At 37.3% G+C, this 22,366-nt stretch overlaps 1 long non-coding RNA gene across 7 annotated transcripts in view; it reads left to right on the forward strand.

Moving 5' to 3' along the window:
• The window catches only part of LOC102901503, a 327,171-nt gene that overhangs the window by 140,120 nt on the left and 164,685 nt on the right, over nt 1-22,366 (forward strand). For all 7 annotated transcript variants that reach the window (XR_006592518.1, XR_006592521.1, XR_006592520.1 and 4 more), the window contains exon 3: nt 11,497-11,577. This is a non-coding gene — a long non-coding RNA (uncharacterized LOC102901503). The remainder of the gene's footprint in view (nt 1-11,496; nt 11,578-22,366) is intronic.

The raw sequence follows: 22,366 nt of genomic DNA on the forward strand, positions 1-22,366 counted from the left end.
AAACTTCCAATTAAGCCTTTTAAATAAAAACTGAAAGCTGAAAGTGGCTGTGGTTGCAGATACAGGCCGGCACTGACACTTTCATTATGGCAAGATTCTATTACCGCAGAACAATTTGTGGTTTCCAGGTTTCACTCGAGACCTGTGAGTTAGGAGAAGTGGACCTTGGAAGGGATACCCAACCAGATAATTATACAGTTAAACATCCATGTTTATGAGGGGGCTTTGCTTTTGATGCAAAGAAGGGTACTGAAGGGGCGCTTAATCATTATCGTGGAGTGTTCATTAGATTAAAATTTCAGTAATGTTGCACTTTTAATAATAAAAATAAGATTTTAGTATTTGAATAAAAAGATAAAATATTCTAGCTTATTTGTTGTTTCCATTTAGTTATAAAACAATATAAAGGTTTTTGAGTTGCTTTATTTTCTTTCATTTCCCACACTGGAGAAATATGCTTAGAAAAAGCCTGCAGTGAGCCCTAGGATTATGCAATCTATAATTGGACAGATTGGTGCATAATTTGCTGATTTGTGTATACTAATTGAATAATAAAAGGCTAAAACAGACTTTTTATACTATTTGAAATGTGTAAATATGTAACTTTTTGGAGTTTTCCTCTAAATATATATTTCATAAATTTAATTCCTCTTAGCTTATAGTATCATATGTCTGGGAGCAGGAGGGGAGAGTCCGATGAGAATTGGGTTGGGGGGGTATTTTTAGCTTTGGTTATGATTGGCTGTTAGTTGATTTCATATGCTTTGCCAATGTTAAAGAGGGAAACTTTCTATGTCTGAATGACTCAGTTAAGTGAAATATTATTTTATTTTTTTTAACTTAAGGTTTATTTATTTTAGAGAGAGAGAGAGAGAGCATGAGCTGGAGCCAGGGAAGGGCAGAGAAAGAGGGAGAGAGAATCCCAAGCAGGCTCCACGATGTCATCATAGAGCCCAATGCAAGGTTTGAACTCACAAGCCATGAGATCATGATCTGAGCTGAAATTAAGAGTCAGAGTCTTAACTGACTGAGTCACCCAGGCACCCCATAAAATATATTTTTAAAACACATTTTTACCTTTTTATATCTATGGTCACCATTTATCCCTATTTTTAACATTCAGCCTTATTGTTTATTTTCTAATACAAATACTACCTGTTGCTTACTAAAAACTTGGAATGTATTTTAAAAAGCTCAAAATTAGGTAGAATCTTACCTCAAACCACAGTTAACATGTTTGATGTAGTTCTGTCCATTTTTTTTTTTTTTTGAGAGAGAGAGTGTGAGTGAATGTGGGGGAGGGGCAGAGGGAGAGAAAGAGAGAATCTCAAGTAGTCTCCATACCCAGTGCCTGGCTCTCTGAGGGGCCCATCTCACGACCCTGAGATCATGATCTGACACAAAATCAAGAGCCGATCACTTAACCTACAGAGCTACCCAGGCATCCTTGTCGAATATTTTCTAATGTGTCCTTTCTCATACAAGCATACAAATGGGCAAAAATAATAAAATTGTGATTATATTGTTTATAATGTTGTACTTGCTTCTTTTTCATTTAACATTATAAGCATTTTCCATATTTCAAAGACATATATGTTCATCCTTAGTCGACCTGTCTCTAATTTTGGGGATTGAGGTCCTCATCATAGCAGGTCAGAGTGTGGGTTTTAGAGTCAGGGATTTAATTCTTGGTTCCAAAATCTACTAGCTATGTGATCTTGAACAATTCCCTTTTATGAGTTTTCATTTCCTGCTGCATAAAATGCAGAAAAGTATTATACGCACCTCTGTGACAGAGATGAAGATTATGTGGGTTATATATGTAAAAGTGCCGACACACAAAGTAAGCACTATGTAATACTGTTATTATTTTCAGTTATTTTCCATTTTCAATAATCTGTGAGTTTCAAATAATCTAATATTTCTCCTTGGATAAGATTTGGCAAAATTAGCTCATTCCCTGTTATTTTTAGTCCCATTAGATGCCTCTAGAATGATTTTATTCAGATTTATTCTCAGTAACGTTTGGGAGCTTTCGATGGGGCCGCATATTTATTGTTAGCATTATTCTTAGATATTTTATGCAGTTTTTGGTAGCTTTTTTATATGCTTTGGTAGTTCATTATAAATGAAATCTTTTTTCTTTATTGCATTTTTAAACTTTTATTTATTTTGAGAGAGAGAGAGAGAGAGAGAGAGAGAGCGAGCGAGCACCAGCAGGGGAGGGCAAGAGAGGAGAGAGAGAAGCCCATGCAGGGCTCATTCCCGCTAACTGCAAGATCATGACCTGAGCTGAAATCAAGAGTAGGCTGCTTAACTGACTAAGCCGCCCAGGTGCCCTGAAAAAATTTTTTTTTGCATTCTGTATGTCAACTGTATTAGTTCTCTTTTTTAAATGTGAGGTATACGTAGCATACAGTGCTATATTAGTTTCAGGTGTACAATATAATGATTCGACAATTCCGTATATTACTCAGTTCTCATCACAGTAAGTGTACTCTTAATCCTCTATTTCGTCCACTTCCCCATCCACCTTCTCTCTGGCAGCCACCAGTTTGTTCTCTGTATTTAAAGGTCTGCATTTTTGTTTGTGTCTTTTTATTTTTGTTTGTGTCTTTTTTTCTTTGCTCATCTGTTTTGTTTCTTAAATTCCACATCTGAGTGAAATCATGTGTTTGTCTTTGTCTGACTTATTTCACTTACCATTATACTCTGTAGGTCCATCCATGTTTTTTCAAATGGCAAGATCTCATTCTTTTTTATGGTTGAGTAATATTTGTGTGTATGTGTGTGTATGTATGTGTGTGTAATATGCCACATCTTTATGCATTCATGTATTGATGGACTTTTGGTGGACACTTGGGTTGCTTTTATACTTTTTTTCCCAGAAAATTATCTACTTCATGAATTTCTTTTCAAATATATTAACATACAATTTTGCATTTAATATACTGGTAATTTGAAAGAACAATCCTTTTACTTATCAGACAAACTTTTCCATGTTTAATTTTATTTACCTTTTATTTTTGACTAGATTTTCTAGAGATTTATTAACAATATTATTTTTTAAAGAAAATATAAGCTCTTGGATTCATTTTATTTTCATTTTGCTTCAAATTTACTTTTACTCTTATTTTAAAAAATATTTTTTATTTATTTTTGAGAGAGAGAGAGAGAGAGAGAGAGAGAGAGACAGAGTGTGAGCGTGGGAGGAGCAGAGAGAAAGGGAGACATAGAATCCAAAGCAGGCTCCAGGCTCTGAGCTGTCAGCACAGAGCCCGATGTGAGGCTTGAACCTACAAACCATGAGATCATGACCTATCTGAGGAAGTTTAACTGACTGAGCCACCCAAGTGCCCCTTTACTCTTATTTTTTTAACTTAATTATTTTTATAATTTCCCTAGGTCAATGATTACCTTATTTTTAAAAAGCTAGATTATGTATTTGTAATAAATTTTCTTCTGAGTGTATCTTTGCTTATATTTGGTGTATTGCCTTACACTTTTCTCATTTTCTTATGTGTTCTTAAATTTTAGAAAAGTGTTTTTTGACCCTAATATTATCTAAATTGTTGTTTTATCATTTTATCATCATTTCTTCTCTTGACTATTGGTTATTGTGGCAGTTTCCTTTATCTGTAAGTCTCCCTATTACACCATGCTCCAGACTGCTAAAAGCAATATTCTGTCCTCAATGGATGTTGCTGAAGGGTACAAACTTGTGACTAGTAGATAAATAAGTATTAAAGATCTAATGTACAGCATAATGACTATAGTCAACAATGCTGTATTATAAACTTCAAAGAAGCTAGGTTGCTAAGAGACTAGATCTTAATTGTTCTCACCACAAAAAAGAAATGATAATTATGTGATATGATAAGGCTGTTAAATTTAGCCAGCACTAAGGTGGTAATCATATTACAATACATGAATGTATGAAATTAACACCTTGTGCACCTTAAATGTATAGTGTTATATGTCAGTTATTTCTCCATTTAAATATTTTCCCACCGACTCTCTATTTTATATAATGTAAAGTCAAAATGCATACAAGACATATTAGCTGAACCTTCATCTGTAATCCTCATCCAACATTTTGTCACCATCACCTACTGAAAATCCTCTCATCATTATATGACTCCCTTTGTTTGGTTACTTGTGTTCTTTCTTACTGAACTTCTCTGGCCACGTGCTTTATTATGCATTCTCTGTGTAACTTCTTTATCCCCAGGGAAAACTTCAGCCATCTTTCTTGGGTACTTTTAGAGAGTTTTGAAGTCATTTATATGCAGCACTCACCATATTCTATAGGCATTATTTGCCTCAGTGCTTGTTCCCTAGCAAGCTTCCTGACTTTTATATTGCAGTTACATTTAATCGTTAAAATATTTCTGTGAATTAGATGTTATCTTTTACTGAAGATGGAGAAATTGAGATTCTGAGTTTAATATTTCCAAAGTCACAGAACTGGTCAATAACATAGATAGGGCTTTAATCCAACTTTGCATCATCTGCATTAATGTTTCACATGCTTTGACAAAAATATCTCCTCATGGTCAAAGATATGTAAGGGTAGAGAACGACATCTGGAGATTTTGCCTGAAGTAACGCAATATAAGCACATATTCATTTGAAGCACTTTTTTTTTACTTTATTTATTTTTAATTTAATTTTTAATTTTTTAAATTTACATCCAAATTAGTTAGCATATAGTGCAACAATGATTTCAGGAGTAGATTCTTTAATGCCCCTTACCCATTTAGTCCATCCCCCCTCCCACAACCCCTCCCATAACCCTCAGTTTGTTCTCCATATTTATGAGTCTCTTCTGTTTTGTCCCCTCCCTGTTTTTATATTATTTTTGCTTCCCTTTCCTTAGGTTCATCTGTTTTGTCTCTTAAAGTCCTTATATGAGTGAAATCATATGATTTTTGTCTTTCTCTGACTAATTTCACTTAGCATAATACCCTCCAGTTCCATCCGCATAGTTGCAAATGGCAAGATTTCATTCTTTTTGCTTGCCGAGTAATACTCCATTGTATATATATACCACATCTTCTTTATCCATTCATCCATCGATGGACATTTGGGCTCTTCCCATACTTTGGCTATTGTTGATAGTACTGCTACAAACATGGGGGTGCATGGGTCCCTTCAAAACAGCACACCTGTATCCCGTAGATAAATGTCTAGTAGTGCAACTGCTGGGTCGTAGGGTAGTTCTGTTTTTAGTTTTTTGAGGAATCTCCATACTGTTTTCCAGAGTGGCTGCACCAGCTTGCATTCCCATGAAGCACTTCCTTTCACAGTAAGTCTCATTAGTTTGGTTCTACTCCAAAATATATTTAAATGTGTTTCAACATAAAGCAATATTTTATTGTTCTCCATTAGGAAAAATAATGATCTTTTACCTGCATTTGATAGTTCACTGTGGATGCTACTCTATGGCGAGTCTATCACATTGTGATTGTTAGGCTGAATTATAAAGAAATGAAGCCACATCTAAAATTCACCCCTGAGGTAATTTTTTCACCTTATTCCAGACTCCCATAAAAATACAGATACAGATAACAGATTCACCACTTCAGTCACTGAAGACAGCTACCCAGAATGGTATGATGCAAAGTTTTAAAGCTGTTCTTCGTGGAAATTTTTCTATCTTTATCATCTTATTGAGACATCAGACCCACTTTTTATACGGTGAATTGAAAGGTTATTTGAGCTCTGGCTCTTTTATTGATTCAGGACAATAATTGTCAAAGGACATTTTTTAGTGAGAATAAGATTCTTAGGGGCCCCTTGGTGGCTCAGTCCGTTGAGCATCTGACTTCGGCTCAGGTCATGATCTCACGGTTTGGTTCCTGGGTTTGAGCCCCACATCAGGCTCACTGATAATCAGCACAGATCTCACTTTAAAATCTCTGTTCCCTCTCTCTCTGCCCCTCCCCCACTTGCGTGTGCGCTCTCTCTCAAAAATGAACATTAAAAAAAAGGAAAATTAGATTCTTAATTTTGCTCACTTAATTTTTAATACTGACTCAAGTAACTCTCTATGTCCAATTCTCAAACTTCATTTTCACCCTAACAATTATCTGTTTTGCAGTAAAAAATATTAATACTTTTGCATCCCATTGGTTCGGCAATTGGGAGAATTCAGTCTTGGGAGAATATTTGCTTGATACACTAGGTTTATGAATTACTCTATTTTTTTACGTTTTTATTTTAATTCCAGTTAGTTAACATATAATATGAATTACTCCATTAATAAGGTTACTAACAAATTATCAACTTTGTCATTTTAGTTTTGTTTCCTCCACAGAAAATATAGTACACTTCAGCAGTAAATTAGAAGCCGAATCAATGCCTTCCTGAACCCTAGGAAAAATCTTTATAGTAAAACAATTTTTTGTGTTCAACTTGCATGTTTTGATATGGATGAATCTTTATAAATTATTTAAATCAGTCTCTATTCCCATATTTACCATCTCTGCCACCTTATTGAATATACTGAGATGGTCTAGAAGCAAATTTTTTGAGTTAAATTGTTCATAGTTCTCAGTATATGACATCATAGCTGCTGGGAGCCTGATGAATTTGATGCAAGCTAGCTTTCCTGTGGTTGTGACTCTCAGAAATTTGGCTCCATCCATATTCACCTTTTTTTTTTCTATTGAAAAGTATTCCTTCTTGTAAAAATCATCAGATAGATTGTTGAAAAGCTGTTAAACCATTATTTCACTGTTAATCTCTTTAAATTTCTACGTACTTCTACAGACATCATCACTAGATATAGTATACCATGATCTACATATATATATAACATGTATATGTATATGTATATACATATGTATATGTATATAATCAGTGCAGAGCTCTGATATATGTATACATATATACGTATATATACGTATACATACATATATATATACATATATATACATATATATACACACACACACACATATATATATATATATATATATATATATATAATCATTCTGTATTCTTGCCTAACACATTGTTTCTTTTATGTAGTAAGCATATAAACAGACCTGGAACATGTGATAAGGTATCAGATTGGCTGTTTCTCATCTGAGATCTTTACCCACTTTCTCTTACTATATGAGTTTTACTCTCCAAGATAACTTTGAAGTTGACTTTGAAGGAAACTTTAAGCAATTTTAATTTACTCACTTGATTGTAATTTCCATTTATGTTATTCCAAACCCCTCCCCTGCTTAGCTCTTGGCAAAGCATTCTGGTGATTTGGTTGCAAATTTTCCTTCATGATGGATTGTAGATGTTGTGAGATGGCCCACTGCACTTATGGTGCAGAGCTTTCATGTAAAAGATACAGGGTTTAGACTCATTGGATTTTCCCTGGTAACAAAAACCAATGGATAAACAAGCATGTAAAGATGTCTTACTGGATTTAAATTCACCAACTCAAATTTACAAATTGTGGTAGGGTGAGGACTATCATCTCCTTTGCTGTTGAGTTCATTTGATGGAGCTACAGGGATAAAACTAGAGAATTATTTCATTTCTCTCATTATCATGATTATCTCCAAGTTCCAGACTTGCCCTCTGATTACTATTTCTAGTGTTGCATCTTTCTATTTGCAAATAATTAACAAAGTTGTTAACGTTTGAAATGTAAATGAAAAAGTAACACAGAAATATCCAAAATCAGAGTTTTAGAACTTAAGTGTCAACAGGGAAGTGAAGGCAATAAAAAATAAAATTATATCTTGTATTTTGTAAATCACATTTTTATCTAGGTCAGTTTCATCAGAAAATTAAACTGAATTATACAAACCAATGAGTGTGTGTGCATATAGGTGTGTATGTGAATTCAAACCTTTACAAACTCTGTAGTTGATAAGGTGACAGCCGCATTGAAAAAAAAGGGAAAATAGCATACACTGCAACATGTATCCACAAATATACCTAATCACCAGACAGTAAACTCATCTCCCCTAGTGAACCAGTGGCATTACAATAATGTTTCTCCAAGCTATGTCTCCTCTTCTTTTATTTTTTATTTATTTATTTTTTTTTAGTTTAGTTTTTGAGAGAGAGAGAAAGGGAGAGTGAGCACAGGGGAGGGACAGAGAGAAAGGGAGAGTGAGAATCCCAAGCAGGATCCACACTGTCAGTGCAAACTCGATGCGGGGCTTGAAGCCATGAACCGTGAGATCATGACCTGAGCCTAAATCAGGAGTCAGACGCTTAACTGACTGAACCACCCTTTCATTTAAAAAAAAATCTTTATTTTATTTTTAAGAGAGAGACAGCAGGCGTGGAGGAAAGACAGAAAGAGAGGGAGACAAAGAATCTGAAGCTGTCAGCACAGAGTCCTACGCGGGGCTTGAACCCACAAGCCGTGGGGTCATGACCAGAGCTGAAGTCAGATGCTTAACTGACTGAGCCACCAAGGTGCCCCTCTTTCACTTTTGAATGTACCTGAAATATTAATTGGTACCTTTGATTTTCTCCTAAGAGAAATTTACCAAAATTTATAATCATTCATTACCCTTGCAAATATTTTACTGTTAATGTGTTTTCATGGAAAAACATGGATTGTCTTGTATGGACAAATAGAATTCTGATGTTTTTGCACAGATATGACAACACCTTATGTCATTTAATTTCCGGCCTCCTCCGCCAATCCCTCGTCCCTTACTCCCAAACTTCCACAGGTCACTTTGCTTTAGTATTTATTGGGAAGTAGGGGTTTTGTTTCGTCTTCACTTCGGAAAGTCATTCCTGTGGAAGCTACTTCTCTAGAGTCCTTCCTAGAATTGCCTTGGGCTGTTTGTTGCCAGGTGTTTATGGATGTAGTTCCCTCAACAGGATGCCCCCTGCTTTTTCAGCAGAGCCAACACAGAGGTAACAATGAGGTGACGAAATTCCTTATACTTCTTTCTCCCTTTATTTTCCTCTACCACTGTCAATAAATTAGTGCACATTTATCAGATTTGACTGAAGTGTTGAGTGTAGTTTGTCAAACACTTTTCATTTATTATAATGAGAAGGCAAATACTTTCAGCTATAGCTTCCTATGACTGCTATATTGATGCAAAGGAAAACACCTAATGGGGTGCCCTAAATCTATCTGTAGGTCCTATCTTTGTTCTCCACACTTCTGACTATGTTAGAATACCTCCTTCTTTAAATGTCCTTGACATAAGTATTTTAAAAGAACATCAGCGAGGCAGGGGCACCTGGGTGGCTCAATTGGTTAAGCGTCTAATTCTTGATTTTGGCTCAGTCATGATTTCACTGTTCATGAGTTCGAGCCACATCGGTCTCTGTACTGGCAGCATAGAGCCTGCTTAGGATTCTCTCTCTCCCTCTTTTTCTTCCCCTCCCCCACTCATTCTCTCTCTCTCTCTCTCTCTCTCTCTCTCTGTCTCTCTCTCTCTCTGTCTCTCTCAAAATAAATAAATAAGCTTAAAAAAAGAGAGAAAGAAAACTTATGAGGCAAATGCTCCACAGTAGAATATAACCCAAATATTTGCTATTTATTCTATATTAACCTGAATAATGCTTTCAGTAGGAGAGCCTCCATTATAGATTTTGGCATTCCAAACTCAAGAAAACTAGAGCCTAATAAATTAAAACATGACATGTCAAATGTTGATATTTTTTCTCATGGTAAGAAATGTTTGCTAGCATAATACAAGTTTTGGTAAATCATGTTTTAAATATGCTAGGGATGTTTGATATTTGAAGGAATAATATGGAATTATTTTGTAAGACAAATCAATTGGTAATCAAGCTTACTGAATAGTCTTGATCTACACATATCATCTTAAAGTTGGCACATATATGTGTACAGTTGTCTGGCTTGTAATTTGTCAAACACTAGGTATATTGAGCTACTGCCAAATTGTATAAGATATTAAGGCAAAGTCAGAGTTATTCCAACTTTGTGAAATCATTCTATACAGATGTGTTACCAGAGCTCTTAAACCCATGTATTAGGTAGGAGCCAGATCTGTGGTGAGGACTATTCTGTGTCTAAGAAGAGATGAGCTGTTCTGAGTGAGCTGGAGCCGTTGGGAGAGGCAGTTATAGATGCCACTCTGGGCTGTGGGCAGGAGGACTTTGTGGAAACAACATTGTTTCTGCGTTCCTCTCATTCTCTAATCTTTTACTTTTTCCTTCCATTAGCCCAACCCAGGTAGAAGTCAGTTGGCAAGGGTGTCTAGGTGATTTAGGGGATTAGTTATCTCGGTATGCAGAACAGAGCAATAAAAGGGCCGAGAATGGAGCTGAGAAGAAGCAGAATGGCCAGGACATGTGGTGTTGACATTTTTATTTCTTCTTGGAAATCAAATATCGTAGAGATGCGGATGCCTTGTCTGGTTAAGAAAAAAAAAAGGTAGGGGTCCTTGGGTGGCTCAGTTGGTTAAGCGTTCCACTCTTTATTTCAGCTCTGTTCATGATCTCATGGTTCGGAGTTCGAGCCCTGCGGTCAGCTCCATGCTGACATTGCAGAGCCTGTTTGGGATTCTCTGTCTCCCTCTCTTCTGCCTCTCTCTCTCTCTCTCAAGTAAATAAACTTAAGAAAAGGGCGGGGGTGGGGGGGTGGGGAAGGTAGTAAGAGAACATATGGATGTGAGGACAGCCAAACTTCTCCAGAGAGTGTATCTAGAAAATGAGTGGGCTTAAGCCCAAATCACTGAAGCAGAGTAAATCCTAGTGAAGCTATGGGGAAAAAAATTCTGGACTGAGAATAAAATGGAGACTATAGAGTTGTTTCAGTGTTACCCTAGCTATCTGTTCTTGAACAAGTCCTTATCATTGTGAACATCAGTACCCTTCCTGCCTCCCCCCGCCCCCCGCCCCTCCCTTCCTTTCTTCCTTGAGTGGTAAGTTTGAGGATTGGACAGGATGCTCCTGAGATTCCTTTTATGTTCAACATTTCCTGCGTGTTGGTGAGCAGAGTTCTATCAATAAAATATGCTTTTTCCAAGATTCTATCCGTATGCCCCTGCATTGTGGTCTGACATTCAGAAAAGTATTCTGGCCAATAGGAGTTCTGCCTGTCAGGTTTTTACTTTTGTTATTCTTTTTAGGACCTGGGGTTCCTGAGGTGAAGGGTGGTGGATCTCAGTATTTTTTAATGGTGAAATCCCTTGAAAGTGTTTTTTCTTGTTAAAAGTTCAGTGTTTCTCTCTTCCTCCCTTGGATTCTTCTTCTATTTTTCTTTTTCCTTACTAATATGCATTTAAGGTCTAATATGTATAAGCTACACAAAATTAAATAAAATGTCCTCTAAAATGTTTCATGGAAGAGTTACCTAATTATCAGAAAGTGAATATGCATAAAATGAAATCACTGATAAGATTTATACACAATTTGCTACTGAAAATTTGATTTGAAGTTGTAATGATTAGGTTATAAAGGTAGTAACTGTGACTGTACTTGCTTTTCAAAAAACCCAGCTGCTAATTAATAATCACCTTCTCTGAAATTTTATCCTAGGGCTTCATTCTAACCTATCGATTTTTATCGTCAATGAAATGTAAGTGCCATCCGACACCGTATTCCACCGGAGCTGATCAGGTACATTTTTAGTTCATTTGGGCATAGAGTACATACTCTAGGGAGAATGGAGTGGGGCACCTAACTGGAAAGACAGAAGAGAAATAAAGCATTAAACAGGAGTCCTGGGAACTGAAGGGAAATCTTTGCCTATTTCAAAATATACTTTAAAGGCTAAACTGGGAAGCCAGGCAAAGGAAGGTTTTAGTTTGTGTGAGGGAGATTGAAGGCAGCTGTCTTTGCTTTCTCTCCTGTCTTTCAGCTGACTCTCCACATGTTTTGCCTCTAGCCCCAACAAACTCAAATGCTTGGATGAGCTACTAAGTAGAAATAAAAATGATAATTCTCTTTTATTTCTTCTTTTTCTATGCAGTCATAATAGGTGGATTTTCATTAAACATGGGAAGATAAAAAATGGGAAACGCACTTTCCCTGAACTCTCTCAATGTTCTATAAAATGTTCAATTAACCGTACTTGCCACTGTCCATATTTCTTTCCATACTCTCTAAATTGCATGAGGTCTCTCTAGTGCTTCAGTTAACATTAAAAAAGGAGAGTCAATTTATTATTTTTCACTGAACTCAGAATAGCTGGGTGAATAAATACCGCTACCAATAATTTCGTTTGCTTCGACCTATTGTTTAAACTTTTGAGGAACCATAACACAGTAGGAACTAAAACCGTCTTAAAAGAAAAAGTCTGCTAGTAGATAATAGGAAGAAAACTTGATTTTCTCCATGTCTTTGTGCACAATCTCCAGCCACCATCCTTACTTTGGGCTATCAAATCATGTAACAGCCTGCAAGTAATTCTATCCATGTATCATATAGAGAATTATTAATAAGAAAAATTATGAAGGAGAATAGGCATTATACGTAGAGAAATTAGGGTATGAACCCCAGCTCTGCAGTGGAATAGCCATGTGATCTGTGCCAAGTTATTTACTCTATCAAAGCATCTGCTCATTTGTAAAATGGGGATTATAATACTTAACTCACAGGTTATTGTAAAGATTGAGACACTGAATGAAAAACACCAAGAACAGTGAGTGCAAGGTAATGGCTCAGTAGTTCAACAATGCTATTATCAGTGGAAATGAAACAAGAAACTTTTTGTCATTGTTTTAATTGACTATTTTGCTACGAGAATGCAGAGGTCAAAACAGTGATTTTTCTTTTTATTTCAGAAAATAAAAATTTCTGTCCGTTTCTATTAGTAGGGAAGTGTGTGTGTGTGTGTGTGTGTGTGTGTGTGTGTGTGTTTGTGAAAAGATAGAGAATACACTGGCACAATGGGTGTGATGTTCCTTCCTGGGTGTGCTTAAATTGATTGCTTTAAAACATTATTTCGTGGCAATGTAGGGGAAAGAGCACTTGAGTTGAAATAAGAAAAATTAGGTTTATGTCCTAGCGCTGCCAAATATCGATTGTGTTAAAAATTTGATTCAGGTAGGTACCCTAAAAATGTTAGATTTAAAAACAAATGAGTTTTTAGCCCCTGAACATCAGGGTTGGGTATAATTTCAGTAGACTACACTTTTTTTTTTTTTAAGATCTTGAAAGAGTGATGAGAACTTGAAAACAAACTTAGCTTGAGCAGGTGTTCCTGTTGTGGAAAAGACTTAAGCTGCTAGAAATGTCACCTCCTCCAAAATGTTTTCTTTACTGACCTAGAGCCACTAACAGAGACTTCATCATTACTGAATGATGCGTGTAGTTCAGTGATTCTCAAACTTTTTTTGTCTCAGGACATTGTCATACTTTTAAAAATGACTGGGCACCCTGGAAAGTTCTTGTTTTTGTGAGTTAAATTTATTGATATTGCTGTATTAAAATTTAGAACAAATTTAAAATATAAGACCATCGTATGTTAACATAAATAATATTTCCATGAAAAAGAATTCCATTTTCCAAAATAAAAAAAAAAAAACTCTGAGAAGAATGGCATTCCTCCTCTCCTGCCTCATTTTTGCAAATCTTATTAATGCCTAGCTTCATAGAAGACAGCTAGATTTTCTTATCTGCTTCTGCATTCATTTGTTGAGATAGTAACTATCATGTAGCTTCTGGAAAACTCCACTATACACTTGTAAAATAATGACAGTAAAAAAATCAATGAATATCTTAGATATGTTATAAAATAAATCTTGACCTCATAGGTCACTTTAAAAGATCTAAGGGACTCTCATGGGTTCCTAGCCCACACTTTGAATACCACTGTTATTGATTAATCATTGTTTCTTTTAGCTGTCTTCTTGTAAATTCAAAGACTCTTGGAAACGGTACAGAATTACTCAACACTGCAAGGTGAATTGATTAAACTCTTGAGTCCTGAATGGGAGAGAGGAAAAGAATGAGAATAACATAGACTTGAAGGGAATGTGGCCTTGAAAAAAGTGGGAGATGGGAGGCAGTGAATCCTAATATCAGTTATATTTTGGAGTTTGTAAATGAGCTCCATCACTTCATAGTGGCTTACATTTGCTAGTTACCTAATTCTTCTAAGTCTTGGGTTATCCATATGTAAAATAAGGGTAATAATATTTAATTCATCGTGTTGTGATGATGATTAAATCAAATGATGTTTGTAAAACACTTAATGTCTGACACATAGTAAGTGGCCCATTATTAAGCCGTTATTTTTATTGTTATTTTATCCAGGATTTGACCTGCTCATAAACATATGTAGACTCTTTCTTCAGAGTTACACTATGTGCAGCAATAAATATCTTATTCTGAGGGCTCTATTTTATCCTGTTTTAAAATCCTGGTAGGGAATTAAAGCAAGAATGAGGGTAGTATGGAAGATATAAGGGAGGCAGATTAGACTGGGGTTGAAATTCCAGGTTATACATCACGAGACAGGCTTTCAACTAGAACTCTGGTAGTAGGAATGTGGAAGAGGGCTGCAGATGGTATTACTCACTAAAATGTGTTCCTTCCCAAATTCATATGTTGAAGTCCTAAACCCTGGTGTCTCAGAATGTGACAGTATTTGGAGATGGGGTGTTTAAAGAGGTAATTAAGATTAAAAGAGATCATTGGGGTGGCGCCTGGGTGGCTCAGTCGGTTAAGCGTCCGACTTCGGCTCAGGTCACGATCTCGCGGTCCGCGAGTTCGAGCCCCGCGTCGGGCTCTGGGCTGATGGCTCAGAGCCTGGAACCTGCTTCCGATTCTGTGTTTCCCTCTCTCTCTGCCCCTCCCCCGTTCATGCTGTGTCTCTCTCTGTCTCAAAAATAAATAAACGTTAAAAAATTTTTTTAAAAAGAGATCATTGGGTACAATAGACAAATTATGGAAGCAACCAAGTGTTCATTGACTGATGAATGGATAAAGAAGATGTTGTGTACACACACACACACACACACACACACACACAGGAATATTACTCAGAGATGAAGAAGAAATGAAATCTTGACATTCGCAATGAGGTGGATGGGTCTAGAGAGTAATATGCTAAACAAAATGAGTCAGTCAGAAAGAGACAAATACCATATTTCACGCACGTGTAGTTTTTAAGAAACAAAACAAATGAGCAAAGGGGGAAAATGATAGAGATAAAGTAAGAAATGGGCTTTTTAAAAAAGTGTTTATTTGTTTTTGAACTAGAGAGAGCATGAATGGGGAAGGGACAGAGAGAAAGAGACAGAAGATCTGAAGTGAGCTCTGTCCTGACAGCAGAGAGCCTGATGTGGGGCTCAAACTCACAAACTGTGAGATCATGACCTGGGCCGAAGTCAGATGCTTAACTGACTGAGCTATCCAGGCACCCCAACAGATGCTTAACTATAGAGAACAGACTGATGGTTACCAGAGGGGAGAAGGAGATGAACTAGGTGATGGGGATTAAGGAGGGAACTTGTGATGAGCACCAGGTGTTGTATGTAAGTGCTGCATCACTAAATTGTATACCTGAAGCTAATATTACACTGTATGTTAACTGGAATTTAAATTTAAGAAAACTTCAAAAAACAGAGGTCATTGGTATAGGCTTGATCCAACATGACCAGCATCTTTTTTTTTAATTTTTTTAATGTTTATTTATTTTTGACAAAGAGAGACAGAGAGAGAGAGAGAGACAGAGACAGAGAGGATGAGCAGGGGAGGGACAGAGAGAGAGGGAGACACAGAATCAGAAGCAGGCTCCAGGCTCCTAGCTGTCAGCACAGAGCAGGGCTCGAACCCACAAACTGAGAGATCATGACCTGAGCCGAAGTTGGACGCTTAACCAACTGAGCCACCCAGGCGCCCCACAACATGACCAGTATCTTTATAAGAAGAGGAGATAAGGATGCAGACGCACAGAGAGGGCAGACCTTGTGAAGATGTTGAAAGATGGCCATCTACAAGAATGTGGTTAAGCCCCTTATAGGGAGAAACCAGGAGAGGGGTTTTGCCTGCTCCCTCTGCACTGAGCCCTTGGGGAATAGCCACTGGGAGTGCTTGCTTGCACTTTAGCAACTGCTCCTTTATTTGCTGTGGAACACGTAATGCTCTCCTAAAGCATCTCTAAAAGTTGGGACTTTAGATGTGTGAACAAGCTACTTCCAGGGGGATGCTGGCGACTAGGTATTACTGTTACAGTGAGCTGTAGGGAGAAGACAGGATGTGCCCATCAGCTCCCCCAGTATTGCAGTCAGCCATGGTGCTTGCTAATTGGAAGTCAGACCTTCAGGCAGCAGCTTGTAAAGTGTGTAGTCTTCCAGGGAGACATTGAGAGTTATGGATTTTTACCTGTTTTCTCTGTGTCGAGCCCTGTGAAGACAGCCTCAGTGAGTGCTTGTTGGCTGCAGTCCACTGGGACTTGTGAATGTCTCTTTGGTTTTCAGAGGTGGAGGGGGGGTTACTCCCTCAGATGGGGCAGCTGGTGTTGGGGCACTAGATGTGCAGTCCAGACTCCTCTCCTTAGGGAGAATCTGGGAGTTGGGCTTCCATCCCAATTGTATGTGGCTGTGCTGGGGGTGGGGTTTATGGCAAGAGATTGTGTCAGCCTTTCTAACTCATTTCAATGTGCATGTTTTCTTTTTTGCCCCCTGTGACTCCCATCCCTCAGCTAGTTTCTGGATTTCTCTTAGAGATAACTGCTTCATGTGTAGCTTGTACATTTGGTGTGTAATGGGAAGAGGGAAGTTCGGGACCCTCTTATGTCACCGTCTTGGTCCAGAGTCTAGTCAATGCTCTTTTGAGTGACCTGTGACTCAGTTTTCAGGTTGACTGACTGGATGTATGATAATACTGCCAAACATATAATAGGGCCTCTCTTCGAGCGTGTAATTGTTGGCATAAGGCATGGATTTAATTCATTCTTTTTATAAGAATGTTTCCTTAATTAGTTCTTTTGTGTTTATTTATATTTTTTAATTTTATTTATTTTTGAGAGAGAGAGAGAGAGCAAGCAGGGGAGGGGCAGAGAGAGAGAGGGAGACACAGAATCTGAAGGAGGCTCCAGCCTCTGAGCTGTCAGCACAAAGCCTGACATGGAGCCCGACATGGAGCAGGGCCCAGCAGGGCTTGAACTCATGAGCTGTGAGATCGGTGACCTGAGCTGAAGTTGGATGCTTAACTGACTGAGCCACCAAGGCGCCCCTCCTTAACTAGTAGTTTATAACACTTGCTCATTCTCACAAGCATCAAAATTTTTTCTTGTCATCTATTTTACAAATGACCTTTAATTTGCCTTTTAAAAAATTTAAATTAACAACTAAAAATTCTTCTTACAGGACAACCTTTGCCTTGTTAGCTTTTTTCTGGTAAACTCTTTTTTGCAAGAGTTGCAAGATGATTTCGAATAAATTTAAACTTCCTTAATTGAGTAAGCTTTTATTAAAGTTATAGAACTATGGATAATTAAGTCATGAACAGTAAACTACATGAGAGTCTGGTGGCAAAAAAATCAATGCATGCAAAACTGATTGTTGTTTTTCCTAGAGATACTAAATTAGGGACTGTGAAGACTATATTGTGTATACTAAATTTGGAGCTTCTCTTAGCTGGTCTACATTAGCAGAGAGACCATAAACAAAATTAATTTAGGTGATGCTTCAGTGTAACAATGTTTTTCCTTGCTTTTCTGACTTTCTGAATACCGATAATAGATTCTCAAGTATTTTTTTTTTAAAGGACACTGCTATTTATATCAGTAGTTTCTTTTTTTTGTCAAATCAAGTTAAGTAGAAAATACTTAATGGTGATTTGGAATTCAGCAGAAATGAAACAGTAAATACTACTTTTTTGAAAAAGTCTTTAAAAAGGTTTTTTTTGGAAATAATTATTTTATACTGCCTACTCCATGATTTATTAGTTGATTACTAAAAGCTTTCTTCTTTTTGAGCTATTTTAGAAGTGAAGTTGGTAGAATATCTTTATTTCTACAGGAATCACTGGAAAATGTGTAGAAGAACATTTATTCAAAAAAGGCCATAAATCCTTTTAATAAGTTGAAGTTCTCTTGCCTTTTTTTCCCGCTATCTGGGTCAGGTATGTAGGATATGGTTTGTGTAAATGATAATAGAGAAATTTAAGTGTAAAGGTAGAGAATCTAATCCTAGGAACATACAATATTAGAAATGGCAACTATGTAACTGCAACTTCACATGAGCTCATGATTCACTTGTATATGTAAATCATATGCATTTTATATCCTAAATATATCTCAGTCTCAGCTCTTTACCTCTCTGGCTCAGGCTCTCCCTTCCTGTCTCCATTTTAGCCTACAGGTTTGTTTCCTTGTATCAATTCAGGTGAACCATTCATGCTGCAATCTCTGTGACTGTAGCTCTCTAGAGTTATGCTGTGCTCAATCTTTTTTTAAATTTTATTTTAGAGACAGCAAGAGAGGGAGAGGGGCAAAGTGAGGGAGAGGGGCAGAGGGAGAGAGAGAGGAAGAATTGTAAGCAGGCTCCGTGCTCAGCACAGAGCCCAACGTGGGGCTTGATCACATGACTCTCGGGTCATGATCTGAGCCGTAATCAAGAGTTGGACATTCAGCCAAAGGAGCCACCCAGGCGCCTCTAGACTCAACCTCTATGACCTCACATAGCAGTCCCATGAATTTAAGATATAGTCATTTCTTACTTAATTTCTACAATAGTTCCATAACTGAGCACTATGAGTTTCATTTACTCCATTAACTACCTAGAACCCAAGTAGAAGAAACAAACATTTAAGTTATGAAGTGGCACTTGCTTGATGTGAGGTGCTTTCAAACAGTAAAATGCTCCTTGGGAAATATGTCTATAGAGTATATTCAGCTTTCTGTATTAATTGCACTACCAACCCATTTCACTCATCTGTTTTTTGAAGTATTTAAAATTCTTTTAAAGAGATCTTTCAGTATCTAAAACAATCCATGGGTACTTAATATTCAGTGTTTATTGGATAGGGCATCAAGAATTTTTGTGGCTCTTTGCTTTCTCTGCAAGATGCAAGTTGTGGAACAAAATCAGAGCTTTTCAAACTCAGAATAACATGGGACATTTGTCAAAAATATAGATTCTAGGGGTGCCTGGGTGGCTTATTCAGTTAAGCATACTACTCTTGATTTCTCCTCAGGTCATGATCTCACAGTTGTGAGATCAAGCCCTGTGTTGGGCTCTGCACTCACAGCACAGAGCCTGCTTGGGATTCTCTGTCTCCTTTTTCTGCCCCTCCCCCACATTCTCTGTCTGTCCCTCCCTCCCTCCCTCTCTCTCAAAATAAATAAATAAACTTAAAAAAAATTCTAGGGCTCCACTCTAAGCTTTTGAGATATGAATATGAGTGGCTTGGACCTTAGACTGTGTATTTCCTAGGTAGTTCTGATTTGGAAACCATTGGAACAGACATTATGATACTTGTACAAGTACCAACTGCTCATGATTTTTTTTTGTTTATAGTTGAGTTTTTGTAATATCTTTTCCCTTCTTCTCTTCCTTTTCCTCTCTCCTCTCCTTCATTATTTTGCATTTAGCCTGCTATTCATTCTGTTTGCTAATTTTTTTTTGAGCCATGAACACAGTGTTGCTGTGCTGTTAGCATGTGTTGTCCCTAGAACTGTTTTACCATATGTCTGCTTGCCACATTCAAAATGCTATTACTCTTTTGAGTTACTGTTTATTAATTTCTGAGCTTAAATCATTGGCTCTATCTACTTTGATCTACAGCGACTACAGATGGCTTTACCTTAACAAGAGTCAAATGGATTTCCTGAACATATATAGAACAGAAAATAATAAAGTGGTAACAAGAATGAGTCTATTGTCACTTGGCTAACTCTGACAATAGGAGATATTGTGATAGAACACTAGAAGCCAAAACTACCTCTGAATTTTGCATATTTGTAGGAGATTGTAGGATGAGAAGAAAAGAAGGATCTGCTGCTAAAAACTAACGAGGATCATTGATTAAGTCAACAATTATTTGGGGGGCATTTATATCAGTCTGTTCTGATGAGAGAGGTAAACAAAAGAGGACAGGTCTTTGTTCGTCTGGATTAGATTCATACTGATGGGAAGAGAGAGAATAATGAATAATTAACAAAGAAATAATAAATACTACCAATAAAATAATGATAAGTGTTACAAAGAGATATTTAATAGGAAGATATGATAGACAGTGTCTGTTGGGTCACTGGGTCTTAGGAGGTTAGGAAATGTCTCTCTGAAAAGGTAACATTTAAGCATGCAATTGATTGACCAGAAGGCAGCTATGCAAAGATCAGGGGAAGGAAGAACATTGTGAGAGAAGGGAACAAACAGTTCAGTGCAAAGACCCTAAGTCTGAGGATGAGCTTGGTCATTTGATGAATCAAAAAAAGGTCACTGTTGTCAGGAGATTAGTATTATAATAGGTGAGAGGACATGGAAATGATAAAAGCAGGGGCTAAACCGTGAAGGTTTTTGCAAGTATTACTTGTAAACCCAAGTAAGTTTGTAGGTAAGGAGTGGTGTTATTTTATTTAATTTCTATTTTTTGACTGCTATGCAAAGAATGTACTAGAATAATTTTAGGACGCCCAGTTAGGAGTCTGTTGCATTGGCCAAGCAAGAGATGGTTATGCCTTGGACTGGAGTGATGGTTAGTGGGCACAGAGCAAAGTATGGGGTTTGAAATGTGATTTCAAGGTAGGCTAGACAAGATTTGCTGATAGATTGATAAAGCTATTGAGGGAAAGAGTAGCATAAAGAATGTACATCTTGAGCAGCAGGCAGATTTACCCAGATGTAGGTGCCTGGCAATGACCTGTCACATACCCATTCTTCCTTTGTAACTCTCTCAGGCATTTTGATATGTGATCTCATAATCAGTCTTGTGTAGTGAAGAGTTGATATTGAAACATTTAAGCTCTGCCCTTCAACACCTTTGAGCAGTGGGAAATATACATAGATTTTGTGACCTCAAGTTTCTAATTTGTGAATGAAGCATTAGAGATTATGAATGTACATGGCGGAGGATCTGTATGTAATAAGAGCACAGTTCCTCAAATACATATGAGTTCAGACCTTCCTCAGCTATATTCTGGCCATTACCATAGGACTTAATTCTTATGATTTAGATGCCACTAATCAAGGTTGTCACTCATGCTCAGTTTAGTAGATTTTATCTGAAATGATGGAGGACTCTGAAGATTTTTATAACATCTATTTGAAGATAAGCCTGTCTTGAACTGTGATGGCCATTTGAATTTACTTCTTAAGAACAAACGTTTCTCTAGTTTATCAACTCACAGCTCACAACAACATCACCAACATGTTCTTCCAACCTGGCCAGGTTATGTGTCTTCCTTTCTCCCCTCAGCTCTATTGAGACATAATTGGCATAACTTTATGTAAGCATAAGGTATATAATGCAATGATTTGAAACATGTGTATTATATGAAATATTTATTACAATAAGATTGGTTAATACATCATTTGCATCACATAATTACCATTTTGTTGTTGTTGTTATGATGAGAACATTAAAGCTTTACTCTCATAGCAACTTTCAGGTCTATCATACAGTATTGTTAACCGTAGTTACCGTGCTGTACATTAGATCCCCACACCTTATTCATCCCTTAAGTGAATGTTAGTACCATGTGAGCAACATTTCTCTACTTTCCTCACCCTGCAGCTCCTGGCAACCACCATTCTACTGTTTGGATGAAATTGATGTTTTTAGAATCCGCATATCAGTGAGGTCATGCAGTATTTTTCTTTCTCTGTTTGACTTAGTTCACTTATCATAATACATCAAGGTCCATCCTTGAGGATGGCAGGATTTCCTTTTTTATAGCTGAATAATATTCCACTGTGTGTGTGTGTGTGTGTGTGTGTGTGTGTGTGTATGTGTGTATGTGTGTGTGTGTATCACATTTTAAAATTCATTAAAATCCATTCACCTATCAGAGGACACTTAAGTTGTTTCCGTGTCTTGTCTATTGTGAATAATGCTGCACTGAACATGGGAATCCAGATAATGCTTTGAGATAGTGATTTCATCATCTTCAGATATATACCCAGAATGGGGGGTCTGGATCATATGGTAGTTCTAGTTTTAATTTTCTGAGGAACTTCCATACTGTTTTTCCTAGTGGCTGCACCAGTTTACATTCCCACCAACAGTGCACCTGGCTGGCCGTGTGCAGTGCTGTGGCCGCTGGGTCTTGCTCTGCTCACAGGGCAGTGGAGGCCAGTGGCGGCTGCTGTGCCACCATTGCCTTCTTCACTGGCAAAAGCAGCTGGGTTTGTCTCCAGAGCAGGCCAATGGGAAGCCCAGTTTCTCCAGCGGTGTGGCTACTATTGATAGCCCTGGTTTGTCTTCCTTGTTCTTAGTCATTTCTATGCAACTT

The sequence above is a fragment of the Felis catus genome, chromosome F2 (genome assembly GCF_018350175.1).
Source record: "Felis catus isolate Fca126 chromosome F2, F.catus_Fca126_mat1.0, whole genome shotgun sequence".
NCBI classification, from domain to species: Eukaryota; Metazoa; Chordata; class Mammalia; order Carnivora; family Felidae; genus Felis; species Felis catus.